General features: G+C 45.1%; 1 protein-coding gene across 1 annotated transcript in view; it reads right to left on the reverse strand.

Annotated features, from left to right (window-relative positions):
- LOC143942156 (uncharacterized) overlaps positions 1 to 14,090 on the reverse strand; it is a 1,285,630-nt gene that overhangs the window by 1,008,273 nt on the left and 263,267 nt on the right. The window lies entirely within an intron of this gene.

Here is a 14,090-nt window from a genome sequence, read left to right on the forward strand (position 1 = left end):
TGAAGAGGTTACAGGAATTGGAATACCAGACGACCCGTGGTGCTCTCTATTTCATAGTTCAGATAAAACAATAAAGGAAAACTGTATTGCTACATTTGTTAAATGCGGCAAAGGGAGTTATCCCCAACAAAATGGCTAAACCCAGAAAGACCTTCAATAAGAGAATATTTTAAGAGAGTCAAGTACATACAGTATGGAGAATGTATGTAGTAGGGAAGAAGACAGGACAGAAAAATTTGCTGGAATTTGGGAAAAGTGGACAGAATTTAACCGCTTGCCGACCAGCCGCCGTCATTTTACTGTGGCAGGTCGGCACGATCCTGCGAACTGTCACAGCTATAAGTTGTCTCGCGGGATCGGGGTAGCAGGCACCCGTGCCGCTGCAGGTGTGCACCCGTGCCAACTGCACTGCGGGGGTGCCAATGCTCATGACCGATGGTCACGATGACCACCAGCCACGAGCGATCGTGAGCACGAGGGACAGAATATGGGAGTGTATGTGTAAACACACAAATCCCTGTTCTGAGAGGAGTAACAGATTGTGTGTTCCTATTAGCTAGGAACCACGGGCCATCACTTCCTCTAGTCAGTCCCCTCTCCCTTCAGTTAGAATCACCTCCCAGGGTACACGGTTAACCCTTCACTGCCAGTGACATTTTTACAGTAATCAATGCATTTTTATAGCACAGATCGCTGTATAAATGGCAATTGTCCAAAAATGTGTTAGAATTGTCCGATGTGTACGCAATAATGTTGCAGTCACAATAAAAATCGCAGATCACTACCATTACTAGTAAAAAAAATAAAAAAATAAAAAAGGCTATAAATCTAGCCCCTATTTTGTAGACGCTATAACTTTTGTGCAAACCAATCAATATACGCTTATTAACCACATATCGGCCTAAACTGAGAAATAATTTTCTTTTAAAAATAATTGGGATATTATAGCAAAAAGTACAAAATATTGTGTTTTTTTCAAAATGTACGCTCTTTTTTTGTTTATAATGCAAATACCACCAAAAGAAAGGTCTATTTGTGGGTAAAAAATACGTCAATTTTGTTTGGGTGCAATGTCGCGCAATTGTCAGTTAAAGTGACACAGTGCTGAATCGCAAAAAAAATGGCCTGGTCATTCAGCAACCAAATCTTCCGGGGCTGAAGTGGTTGAGAAAACCAACAAATATGTAGAAATATGTGTGGAGTAAGAAACGAGTGGAAGGTAGATGGAGATGAGGAGAGGGAGGAGGAAGAGGAAGGTGAGTTTGGCACATGAGGGGGAGGGAGGGGGAAGGGAAACATGAGTCTGGCACAGGAGGGGGAGGGGAGGTGGTATAGAGGAAAATAGTAATATATGTTTTTGGTACTTGTGATTTGCTGCCATTTCATTTTCTGTAAGTATTTTATATTGAGAAAAAATAGAGAGCCTCATATGAGTTTCTTTTTAAATTGGAGTAAAGTAGTGTACATAGTAGCACGTATACCCTGATCCACAGTCTGCTCATCCTTGGACATGTCCACCAAATGGGCACCATTGTGCCTGTCTGAGCACAACCGTGAAAGCATAATGGAGAATACTGTGGAATAATGCATGGAAAACGGTCTGGAGTATAGTGCCAGCTGTACACTGATTTGTACGCTTTTTCTAACATTAGTACATTCTCGCAACATTTAGCAATATTCTGTGCCATGATCTGCCAGCCCTCTGGAACCAGCGCAGCCCCTAGCTCACTTTCCCATTGACCTCAATAGTTACTGGAGGTTTTCTCCGATAGACAATAGCGGAGGATACGAGCGAGATGATACCTGAAGAATATGGGCATGATTTGCAGATACTTTTTTTTTTTTGAGGCACTCAAAGCTTATGTTTCCTACTTTTCACTGTGATCATCAACTTTTGTGATGGGGAAGAGATTGGGTGCAGTTCTGCTAGGGGGCGGTCCCTGTTTTCAAGAGGAGGAGGACTATCATTGGCCACTGCTAAAGCCAATCACAGTCCTGCTAGCCCCATCCACCATCAGGAGGAAGATGATTCGCTTGGTTGCCACTACCAATCTCAGAAAGAAGGAATTTCACTGTGATTGAGAACCCCAATCAGGTGACAGTTTGTGGAGTTACTGTTGAGCTTCTGGGAACTTTGTTGAAATTATTCCAGAACCTTTGCATCACTTACTACTGAACTCTGGCCCTCTGTGTCACTTACTACTGAACACCGGCCCTCTGTGCCACTTACTACTGAATCCCGGCCCTCTGTGTCACTTACTACTGAACACCAGCCCTCTGTGCCACTTACTACTGAACACCAGCCCTCTGTGCCACTTACTACTGAATCCCGGCCCTCTGTGTCACTTACTACTGAACCCCGGCCCCCTGTGTCACTTGCTACTGAACCCCGGCCCTCTGGGTGACTTGCTACTGAACCCCGGCCCTCTGTGTCACTTGCTACTGAACCCCGGCCCTCTGTGTCACTTACTACTGAACCCCCAACACTGTGTCACTTACTACTGAACCCCTGACCTCTGTGTCACTTACTATTGAACCCCCAGCCCTCTGTGTCAGTTACTACTGAACCCCGGCCCTCTGTGTCACTTACTACTGAACCCCGGCCCTCTGTGTCACTTACTACTGAACCCCGGCCCTCTGTGTCACTTACTACTGAACCCCGGCCCTCTGCGTCCCTTTAAGCCACAGCCAGTATTCAGAGCAATGAAAATCAAACCCGACTTTTGCTGTGATGCAGAGCGCCACACTTTTTCTCAGCTGTGGGGGCACGACTTATGATCATGCACACAGGCCCACTTCTTTCAGAAAATGCCCCTGACCTGAGGTCATCATTGCATATCCATTCCAGATGCTTGTATGTGACATCCCATACATCACATACATCACATACAAGCACGTGGGCTGGAAATGAGAGGTGAATCAGCAGGACAGGTAGACGTGTGCCAGGACAGGTAGACGTGTCTCATCTCTGTTTCTTTTCACCACTCTGCATATCACGCATGTCATAGATGAGAAGAGGGTACAGCGGTGGAGCAAATGAGAAGGAGGGTACAGCAGTGGGGAAAATGAGCAGAAGGGGTTCAGAGGTGGGACAGAAGAGCAGGAGGTACAGTGGTGTACCTCCTGCACACCAAGAGATGAGAAGGGGCTTCAGCAGTGGGACAGAAAAGCAGGGGGCTACAGTTATGGAGCAGATAAGCATGGGGGTTCAGTGGTGGGACAGAAAAGCAGGGGGTAGAGCAGTGGGCAGATGTGAAAGGATGTGTATTGGTGGGACAGATGAACAGGGGAAACAGAGGTGAGACAGATGTGCAGGAGGTACATTGGTGTGGCAGATAAGAAAGCGAGTTACAATGGAGGATCAGATGAGTTCAGTTTTAGGACAGATGAGAAGGTGATTCAATTTTCAACAACAAAAAGCCCACCAAAAGAAATATATATCTTTTATGTCACTCCTCAAGTTCAATGAGGCCTAAGCTGTAGCCAAAACAAAGCATATAAGAAAGATTGTTCTCCCACTCCTGGGCACCGCTAAGAGAAGGGATGTCCAGGGAAGGATAATAGTAGCTACTTATGGCATTGGCGGACACATAAGAAATTTGGTAAATTGTTTATATCAAATATTTTATTTCTTGTTTCAATATTTTTTATTGTGGGTTTACAATACAAAACAAAGTTCTCATCTTTTCGGTACATTAGTACAACTAGTTCAGAGCACAATTTGGTTACATTTCAAGTTCTACAATTCTATCCAGTGCCTATTACAGTTACCCTGCGGGGTCAGTGATGACTACCAGTCCGTGTCCAACTATGAATCATAATTCCAACATGGAGTAAAACATTGATAATCTACACTTTTAACGCCTCCGCCCGCCGGGAAGATCCTACCCCCCTCCATTCAAGGGCAGCCCTGGGCTCCTCCCCAGGCACTATCCAATTCCCCCGCGCAGGACTTGACCTACCAATAAGTAATATCCAACAGTGTAACTGATCGTGCTACAACGTAGCCCAATAAGAGATGAGTAGTGAGCAAACAAAAAGGTAAAGGAAAGTAATAAGAAGGAGCAGAGAAGGGAGAGGAATGGGGAAGGGTGGGGGAGGAAAAGGGTTAGAGGAGCTGTGGCCCTGTTGTGTAAGGCCCATACTGCTGAAATACAGTTACTCAATATGTGTCCTGGGGCTGTTAGTCAGGTAAGCAATCCATGTGTCCCATATTCTGTGGAACAACCCCATCTTGTCCTGCGACAATGCTGACAACTGCTCATTAATCATCAACCATGACATTTTATGTTTGAGCTGTGCAATTGGCAGGGCGGTGAATCTCCAGTTTCTTGCTATGGTGATTTTAGCATATATAAATATAAAGGTAAGGAGTCTCCTTTGGGACTTAGAGGCCTCCACCACCCTGCCGCCCAAGAGGGCTTGTTTTGCTGATTTAGTCAGGTTCAAGCCAGTGATTGTGTAATCAAAGTTATACACTCTAATCCAGAACCTTCAAACTTTACAGCATGTCCACCAAATATGATAGGTGGACCTCACCTGGTCACAACCCCTAAATCATTGGGACGTAGCCCCTGGTACAAAGGTGGCCAATCTGGTCGGGACCATGTACCACCTCAGCAGAACCTTATAGTTAGCCTCTATCACAGAGGTGTTAATAAGTGATCGATATGCCATCTCAGAGATTGCACGCCAGTCTTTTAGTTCAAAAGTTTCTTGAAGGTCCTGTTCCCATTGGATCATACAGTTCAGTTTCCTTGTGGCACCCCTTAGTATTATATATATAGCAGATAAGTGGCCCCTAATTTTATAGTGTTGTCTACATAACTGCTCCATGGGAGTCAGGGTCACCAAGTCCCCACTGCAAGCTACGGCCTGCACATAATGATGCAGTTGGGCATACCTATACTTCTCTGTAGGCGGCATATCGAATTTTTCTATTAAAGCATGTTCAGAAAGCATACCTCTATGGTCACACAGATCAGCAATGCGTAATAAACCTTTATTTGTCCACCAACCAAATTGTTGAGGAGAGAGGCCTGGGGTGAACGTCCTATTGTTTAATAAGGGTGCTAGTGGATTGTGAGGCGATTTGAATTTGTGTAGTCTTGACAGCCTGTCCCATATTGCCAACACTAGGGAGAGGGTGGGAAACAATATATGTGGCCTGTCCTTCATTGGGAGCCACATGATCTGTGAAATCTGCTCTGGACGACAGGAATAAGATTCCATGGCCATCCATATAGCATGTAGTTGGTGAGAGTGGAGAGGTGGGCCAGCTGAGCCGCATGAAAATATTTCTGTAGGTCAGGCAGGCCCAGCCCTCCATTCCGTTTTAGAGTGTACATCGTACTTCTGTTCACCCTGGGCCTCTTATCTCCCCAAATGAACCAGAGAATTCCATTTTGAAGCAACTGAAGATCCCTTCGCACCAATGCCACCGGTAGAGTGTGGAACAAATATAATATTCTGGGCAACACATTCATTTTGATGGAGTGTAGTCTGCCGAACCACGATGGGGGTGGATCTGCCATTTCGCTAGGTCCTCAGTTATTCTCTTAAAAAGTGGGGGATTGTCTGGGTTAAATGGATACCAAGGTATGGCAATGCCTCAGTTTCCCATTTAAATTTATATGACCACTCTAGAGCTTGCTGTGTGGTGCTTGATAATGAAAGATTGAGTTCTCTGGATTTACTCTGATTAATTTTTAGCCCTGAGATTTCAGAAAAGGGTTGCAATATCGTATGTAAGTTAGGGAGGGAAGTAACTGGCGATGTCAGCGTTAGCAAAAGGTCATCAGCGAAGAGTAGGCATTTATGCTCCCTGTCCCCGCAAGTGATCCCCTTAATATCTTGGCATTCCCGGATCCTGATAGCTAGGGGTTCTATTGTGAGGAAGAACAGTAGCAGGGACAGTGGGCATCCCTGCCTCATGCCTCTTCTAATGGGGAAAGGCTGAGAGGCGTATCCCCGAAGCATCAATGATGCTGACGGGGTGTCATATAGTGCTCTGAGAAGAGTTAAAAAGTGCTCCCCGAAGCCATATCTGTGTAACACGTTGAACAGGTACTTCCAAGAGAGGGAATCAAACACTTTTTGGATATCCAACGAAAGCAACATACCTCTTCTAGGGCCCTTACAGTCTCAGTCCGATTGTACTGCTGTAATGAGATTTATTAGTCTCCGGGTTTGGTCGGATGTCTGCCTGTTCGGGACAAAGCCAGCCTGGTCAGGATGAATATAGTTCGGGAAGAAGGTATTTAATCTAAGCGCTAAAACTTTCGTTAAAAATTTTTGAGTCTGTATTTATCAAAGAAATCGGGCAATAATTTGCATAGTCCCCATGATCCTTATCTGGTTTCGGTATGACACTAAGGCCGCGTACACACGGGCGGACTGTTCGCCCAACTTTGTCCGCTGGACAGTCCGCTCGTGTGTGGGCTTCAGCGGACAGTTTCAGCGGACAGTCTGACGAACAAAGTTTTTCGGAATTTCCGTAAAACTGTCCGCTGAAACTTGGTTTGAGCGGACAGTCCGCCCGTGTGTAGGCTTGTTCGTCAAACTAAGTTCCGCGCATGCTCAGAAAGGATTTACACGGCGAAGGTTGCATTGCAGTGTATTGGACGTCGTATTTTTCGTCCCGTCGTACGTGCCGTTCACGTCATCGAGCAAGTTTCAGCGGACTGTTCATTCGTCGTGTGTGGTCAAGTCCGTCCATGCTAATTTTGAGCGGACTGTCCGCTCAAACTGTTTGACGAACAAAGTTGGGCGAACAGTCCGCCCGTGTGTACGCGGCCTCAGATATGCTACATTTTCGTAATGAGGTATCTTGTTTCCTCGCCTAAGATCATTAAAATAAGAGCACAGGTGAGGAATCAATATATCCTGATACTTCCTATAATAATGACCCGCGAAGCCATCCGGTCCTGGGGCCTTGGAAGGGTGTACAAATTCGATTGCAATTTTGATCTCTAATTCTGTAAAGTCTTCGTCCATTAAGTCAGGATGGCTCGTGTCAGCTTGGGTAATGGGGTGTTGTGGAAGAATGCCTCCGCCTTATGCAGATCATATTTGGCTTGTGGACCATATAGTCTGGAGTAGAAACTGAAATTCTTTCAGTATGAATTCAGGATTTTGAATGGGGTGACCTGTGGAGAGCCTCAGTTTAGGTAGTGTGGGTGTATAAGGTTGGGGGACTAGTTTCCTGGCTAACATTGTGGTTGATTTGTCTCCCATAGTGCAAAACCTATGTTTAGACCAGCTAATGTGTTTTTCTGCCTGAGTAGTCAAACTTAAGTTCAACTCCAGTCTAGCGTCATCTATTTTATGACTTATATCGTGCTGCGGGTTTGCATGTTGTTCTTTCGTCAACTGGTCTAAGTTAGTCTCTAATTGTTGGATAGTGTGTTCTCGGGCCCATTTCAGTCTGGCCCCTATTTGTATCAGTTTGCCCCAATTGAGGCTTTGTAGGCTGCCCAATTTATCGTGGGTGACGTGTCTGAGGACTTGTTAACACTGAAGTAAGCCAGTAGTTCTTTTTCAATTTCCACGTGCAATATTGGGTCGTTCAGCACTCTAGCATTAAGACGCCACGGAGACGGGGAGGCTTTGGACCAAAGCCCTGTCATTGAAAGTTTAATTGGGGAGTGATCTGACCAGGGGGCAGATAATATTTTTAGTGACGTCAGGTATGGGAGTAAAGGAGTGTGCACCAGTAAATGATCTATTCTGGAATAGGTGCGGTGCACCTGTGAAAAATGCGTATAGTACCTAGCAGTGGGGATGTGTTCGCGCCATGCGTCAATCAAATCATACAGATGAAATAGTTTTGCCACCCTGTTACTCCCAGTCGGTGAGTAGGTCTGGCAGGGTTAGATTTGTCCATAATTCTGTCAAGCGGAATATTGCTGTCACCCCCTAAGATCACCTGTCTCTGAACCTTGGGCATCAGTATCCTCAACATTTTGCTAAAGAATTCCACTGGCCCGTGTTCGAGACCAACTTATCATGAATGCATCCCACTGCCATAATATATCTGCCTCCCTTGTCCTTGACTATTGTAATGGGCGGAAATGGAGTCCGTCTAGAGAAACTAATAGCTACCCTTTCTTTTTTGTTGGGCCCGTTAGCTAAGTAAAACTGCGGGTATTTGGTATTGAGATAGCTAGAGGCTGACGTTCTAGAAAAGTGGGTCTCTTGTAGTCTCTTGTAGTAGCAGAATATCTGCTTTTTGTCTATGGTAGAATTGGAAGGCTTTAGTTCTTTTAGCCGGGGAGTTAAAGCCGTGCACATTGTGGGTGATCACCGAGAAGTCAGAAGAATATGTCATAGCCATCGTGGTAGGGCAGAGCACTCTTACCTTGTGACACTATGTTGGTGGAAGAAGCCTCAGAAACATGGGTCTCCCACTGCCGTGACCTCCAAAACCAACATGCATGGGTGGGTAATGGACCACAGCTCGGGGGAAGCAGGGGGTAGGAGGAGAAAAAAGGAAGAAAAGAAACAAAAGAAACAAAAGATTAATCAGTGTAAAGTACAAAGGCCTCTGGCCTAAAGGTAAATACTTAATAACTTGTATAAATTGCATAACTATGGGAAATAATCCCTGCCGGAAGCAATAACCTGTCCGGAGCCAGCAAGGGTACCTCCCTCCTCAGAGGGAAGGTAGTCTTGCAAAAAAGTGGCATGAATGTCTGATCCAGCCCAAATGGCCTGAGCTCTAGAATGGGCCAACAGGGTAGGCCCAGACCCAGTAACGTACAATCTTAAGACTCAACACTATCAGTGTGGGCCCACCCTTCCCTGAGAGCTGCGACACCAGGGCGGGCCAGCCCCCCAACGGTGCCCCCTGCCCCGATGCCCAAAACAGGCACCATACCAGGACCTGCCCCACACTATCATGACAATAAAAATGAGCTTCAGGTGAAAAAACTAAATAGTATCATTAAACTAGCTTCAAAGGAACTGCTTAAAAAAAACGTTCTGAAAAAATAGGGAACTGTACTATGGTTGTGCTAACAGGGCAACTGCGTAAATGCACAGTCAAAGGTGGACTCAAATTTGTCCATCTCGGCAAAGTTGTAGCATCACTCTATCTTCGCGTTTTCCTTTTAGTTGTTCAGGAAGAGTAATTAACCATAAAGTCAGGTCTTCCGGGGGGTACTTCCAAAGCAGGGAGAGAGGGCGATGGGCTTGATTCAGAGGGGAGGGAGCTGGAGAGTCCCTTGTGATGATCCCCAATTCAAACAGGAGATCTTCGCCTTCTGGCATTGTAGAAAAGGAGTAGGATTTACATTTGTAGGTGAAAGACAGTCTGAAGGGAAATGCCCATCTGTAACTTATTTGCTTGTTGATAAGTTGTTGTAGCAAGGGTTTAAGATTCCTGTGCTTTTGCACTGTGGAGGGGGCAAGGTCGGTAAACAGTTGAATTGGTGCCCCACATAGTGTCCTGCCGGTTACGAGCTGCAAGCATCAATTTCTTCTTTGCTCGATAATAATGTGGTTTAACTATAACATCACGAGGTAAGCTGTCAGATCTTGGGCCAGTCAGGGCTCTGTGAATGCGGTCGATTTCCATTTGGTGAGGGGCGATGTCCAGAATCAATTCTTTCATCAGCTCTTTCATGGCCCCCTCCAGATCTGAATGCGTTTTGGGTAGACCGTGTATGCGCACATTAAACCTGCGTGAGCGATTCTCTAAGTCCTCAATTTTTGTAAGGGCTTCCTCAAGCCTATCTTGGAGGTTTGTGAGCGTGTGGGTGTTCTGATTAACCCTCTTAACAGTGCCCTCAACCTTGGCTTCTACCATATCAAATCTCTCACCAATACTATGGATGTCCCATTTAAGATCCGTTGTGATCCAAGTGCATGCTTTAGAAAGCTCCTGCTGTAGCATAGTGGAGAATCGGGCTAGTAATACAGCATCCCCTGAGTAAAACGTCTATTGGGGTGCTATGGTGGCAGGGCTGAGCTGGCTAGATATGGCCTCAATGATTTCAGCCATATTTTTGTCCATGGATGAGCCAGGGGAGTCTGCCATCACCTGTGCGTCCCTGTCCATGTCAGGGGAAGGGGGTTGTGAGTGGGACCCTGAGGATTGCGAGGAGAATGGATCTCCGGGAGGTTGGGATTTTCAAACAAAGTACTACCATAATTGCAGAGAAAACATGGACTATGATTTCCAAGGAATCATTTGATTGATCTGGTCAGATTCAATTTATTTAATATGAACTGCTGCAAATCTGTGGTGATATAATAGCCATCGAGCCAGACAGGCAGCTCGCTTGAGAGATAAAACTTGAAGTTTTTCTAACTACTAACTGTAATCTCCATACCATTGATTACTGCTACCATAGGGACCATACACGGGTCAATTTCCCATTAATGTTACTTTGTTTTACTTAAAACTTAAAAAAAAACTTAATAAAACTTAATAAAAACTTAATATATGCAAGGTGGTATATCGGCATATGTATGGTCATAGAGGCACCTCATCCGTTTATTGTTGTATGTATGTTATATATGTGTCCTTTGTGTTTGGTGTTGTCAGTGTGTATTATCTACGTTGGTTGGGATGATCTAATTTGATAACGGATCACATTGTGGAACACCTAGGATCGACTTTTAGCGATACTATTATGTTGGGTCAAATTTTTATCTGTATATAATTTATTTTTGATAGAAATAAAATATTTGATATAAACAAATTACCAAATTTCTTACGTGTCCACCAATGCCATAAGTAGCTACTATTATCCTTCCCTGGACATCCCTTCTCTTAGCGGTGCCCAGGAGCGGGAGAAAACTCTTTCTTATAGGGACAGAAAAGCAGTGGGGTACAGTGATTGGGCAGATGAGCAGGGGTTTTAGCGGTGGGAAAGATGAGCAGTGGGGTTCAGTGTTGGGGCAGATGAGAAGGGAGTTCATCGGTGGAGCAGGGGGTAGAGCAGTGGGGCAGATGTGAAAGGTGGTGCATTGGTGGGACAGATGAGCAGGGGATTACAGTGGTTGGGCACAAGAGCAGGAGGTAAAGAGGTGGGGCAGATGTACAGGGGGATTCAGTGGTGGGGCAGAGGAGAAAGGAGGTACATTGGTGGGACAGATGAGCAAGGGGAACAGAGGTGGGACAGATATGCAGTAGGTACGGTGGGGCAGATGAGAAAGGAGGTTACAGTGGTGGGGCAGATGGGCAGATAAGTTCAGTGTTAGGACAGATGAGAAGATGGCTCAGCGGTGAGACAGAAGAGCATGAGGGTAAGGCAGTAGAGCAGATGTGCAGGAAGGTACAGTGGTGGGGCAGATGAGAAACGAGGAACATTGGTGGGGCAGATAAGGAGGGGGTTACAGTGGTGGGACAGAAGAGCAGGGTGGTACATGGGGCAGATGTACAGGGAGCTACAGTGGTATGACAGATGAGCAGGGGGTACAGTGGTGGGGCAGATTTGCAGGGTAATACAGTGGTGGGGCAGATGTGCAGGAGGTTACAGTGATTGGGCAGATGAGAAAGGGGGTACATTGGTGGGGCAGATGAGAAAGGGGGTTACAGTGGTGCTACAGATGAGCAGGGGGTTCAGTGTTGGGCCAGATGAGAAGGGGGTTACAGTGGTGGGAAAGATAAGCAGGGGGTTCATTGTTGGGGCAGATTCAAAAGGGGTTGAGTGGTGGGACAGAAAAGCAGGTGGGTAGAGCAGTTGGGCAGATGTGAAAGGAGGTGTATTGGTGGGACAGATGAGCAGGGGGTTACAGTGATGGGGCAGATGTGCAGGGGGTTACAGTGGTGGGGCAGATGTGCAGGGGGTTATAGTGGTAGAGCTGATGTGCAGGGGGTTACAGTGGTGGGGCAGATGTGCAGGGGGTTATAGTGGTAGAGCTGATGTGCAGGGGGTTACAGTGGTGGGGCAGATGTGCAGGGGGTTATAGTGGTAGAGCTGATGTGCAGGGGGTTACAGTGGTGGGGCAGATGTTCAGGGGGTTATAGTGGTAGAGCTGATGTGCAGGGGGTTACAGTGGTGGGGCAGATGTGCAGGGGGTTATAGTGGTAGAGCTGATGTGCAGGGGGTTACAGTGGTGGGGCAGATGTGCAGGGGGTTATAGTGGTAGAGCTGATGTGCAGGGGGTTACAGTTGTGGGGCAGATGTTCAGGGGGTTAGAGTAGTGAACCAGATTTGCAGGGGGACAGTGATCTGAGGTGTAAAGGTGCATGAATTGGAGCTGATCTGAGGCGTGAATGCAGGATGTTAAGTTTTCACTACAAATCAACTCGTTTACAGCATTTACGTTATAAAAAAAATTGTGATTGATAGTGTGAAGTTGATTTTTTGTTATAAAATCGTCACTCTCCATTTCTTTGAAAATATTTTTTGGCACATTGTGCTAAAAAGGTTGTCTACCCCTGGTATAGAGAGATGGTGGGTGTACACAGATGGTGTACAGAACGTCCCCTGAAAATGTCATGTCCTGCTTGTGTGATTGGCTCACTAATTTTCCCAGAAGTCTGCACTAAGATACAAGTCAGATTTTGGGCATCGCCTGCAATGAACATTTCATTTTTGGTGAGATACTGCCAAAGGGAAATCACGTCTAAAGAGATGCAGACCCTGCCACTTTCCTTATTAGAGTCCTGCAAGTGCAGCAGCTGATTGATAATTATAAAATCACTCCCATTCACATTCACTCTACACTTGGACTAACAGCAATTTCTTCAGAATAACAAAAGCTATGAATCTGCAACAAAATTTGTTACAATCCCTGCAATGTACATAGATCAACCAGAGCGGAGGTTTTTTCAAAGGGTCGAATGAAGAATCCAGGGAAGGCTCCAAAATCACAGTTGTATCAAAATCAATGGATGAAGGATGACCAGGGAGGAGAGGTGAGGGTTAGAAAAACACTGATCCATCAAAGTGTATAGGAATGCTTCTTATCTATGCTGATATGACTTTTGTGAGATAACATAGAAGGCTATGGGGCTGAATTCACACTGAAGACCAACAGGAACATTTTCCAAAATCGCACTGTGCTGAGATGATCAGAGGACATCATTGAATATAATGTGATTTCCCTCGTCATGCAATTTGTGAACTTCTAAAGTAGCATTGAAGTTGCATAAAAGTCACATCAAACGTGCAAGTAGCACTGCATAGTCACACTGGAAATGACATTTGGATAGTGGGAAGTGATATGGGGAAAACACAACACAAATGTGGTAAAAACACATCAGGAAAACCACTGCAAAAATGCAGCAAAAACTCATATGCATTTTCTGTATGTTTTTGATACAGAGCAGTGTGAAAGTAATGTAAAGCACACTGGTTTATTCACATATATTCATTCACACCCACTTTATACCATGCACTGCACCCACCCTGATCAGTTTTCTATCAATCAAAAGGTAAAAACCAACTTCATTCATCTCTTCTTTCTGGGTAAGATTAAAATTTCGTAAGAAATGTATTTCTCTTTTGGTTACAACGACATACCACATGTTACCTCCAGAGGGCGTTGTAGGCCCAAAATACAGTACATAGCTGTCAGCATTAGATGGAGAGGGTTGTTGGTGGTATTTCCAGCCTTTAACCTTCCTTTACAAAAATAAAAAAAAATAAAAGTTTTTACCTTTCGTAAAATTGATCTGGGCACATATATCTGTAGTGTTTTCTTATCTCTCTTCAAAGCTCCATGTCCAGTGTCTTTCTGCTGCTTTGTTCCTTTGTTATCAGCATGATATCTTCTGACAAGCTCTTTGACACAGGAGATAAAAGCAGCTGGAAATTTGTATCAGGGTGGGTGCTATAAATAGATTAGCAGAGAGCTCGTCTATTCACAGAACAGCTCTGCATGTTTCTTCCTTCCTGTGCCTATGTGGAGGGGGTGTGTGCCTTTCCTCCAATCATCTCACACACAGTGTATGCACAGACTCCACACTAGACATGTGCACATGTGAGAAAAAATATGTTTGTTTTTGTTTCATTTGTTTTTTGCTTTTTCAGAAATTCAAAAATTTGGAAATTTGGATTTTCAAATTTCAGGATTTCTGAATTATCAAAATTTTGAATTTCCGAATTTTCAAATTTCCAAACTTTCACATTTAC

This window comes from Lithobates pipiens, unplaced genomic scaffold (genome assembly GCF_037356315.1).
Source record: "Lithobates pipiens isolate NorthernLeopardFrog02 unplaced genomic scaffold, aLitPip1_a1.2 Scaffold_30, whole genome shotgun sequence".
NCBI classification, from domain to species: Eukaryota; Metazoa; Chordata; class Amphibia; order Anura; family Ranidae; genus Lithobates; species Lithobates pipiens.